The sequence below is a fragment of the Chrysochloris asiatica genome, unplaced genomic scaffold (assembly GCF_000296735.1).
Source record: "Chrysochloris asiatica unplaced genomic scaffold, ChrAsi1.0 scaffold00096, whole genome shotgun sequence".
Taxonomy (NCBI): domain Eukaryota; kingdom Metazoa; phylum Chordata; class Mammalia; order Afrosoricida; family Chrysochloridae; genus Chrysochloris; species Chrysochloris asiatica.
Window position 1 is genome coordinate 5,398,458 of NW_006408614.1, and position 1,077 is coordinate 5,399,534.

A 1,077-nucleotide genomic window follows, 5' to 3' on the forward strand; every position below is an offset into this window, starting at 1 on the left:
AACAACAACCAAAAAGTCCAAAGTAGTTTGCCTCTCTTTTGTCCTAGTCTTAGTCTGGAAACTCAGTTGAACCCTGTCTACCATGAGTGACCTTGTTGTGGTTACTGTTCCTGTTGCTAAGTGCCTTCGAGACAATTCCAACCCACAGCAATTCTGTATAGGGCTTCAAAGGAGTAGCTGGTGAGTTTGAACAACTAACTTTGTGGTTCCAACTGACCTTGCAGTCCAATGCATTTATTCCACAATGCCACAGCAGGACTCCTGAGTGACCCTTATCATTGTGTTGTTAAGTTCCATCGAGTCGGTTGCACCCATAGCGACCATGTATAGGGCTTCTGAGGAGCAGCTGGTAAACTTGAACTACCTACCTTGTGGTTCAAACCAACATAGTAGTCCAGCACCTTTACCCACACCAGGACTTCTGAGTGACTCTACTGGTATTTAAAATATGGTGTTATAGCTTCCAGCATCACAGCAACATGCAAGCCACCACAGTGTGACAAACGGACAGATGAGTGGTGGCCTGTAAATATTACAGCCAACAAAGTCCTATGCAGTAGTCCTGCTCCATGGGGTCACCATGAGTCAGAATTGCCTTGATGACACTGGGTATGGTGTTTGGTTGTGTTGGTAATTAGAAGACAAACACGATAATGTCAACTATCATATATATAGATATCATTGCTTATGTCCAATGGCTCTTGGCTGAAAGCAGAGAATACCAGAAAGATGTTTACCTGTGCTTTACTGATTATGCAAAGGCTTTCAATTGTGTGGATCATGACAAGCTATGGACAACATTGCGGAGTATGAGTATTCCGGAATACTTAATTGTGCTCACGAGGAGTCTGTACCTGGATCAAGAGGCAGTTGTTTGAACAGAACAAGGGAACACTGAATGGTTTAAAATTAAGAAAGGTGTGCAACAAGGTTGTATTCTTTCACCATACTTATTCAACCTGTATCCTGAGCAAATAATCCGAGAGTTCGGTTATATGAAGAAAACCGTGGCATCAGGATTGGAGGAAGACTCAATAACAACCTGCGATTTTCAGATGATACAACCTTGCTTGCTGA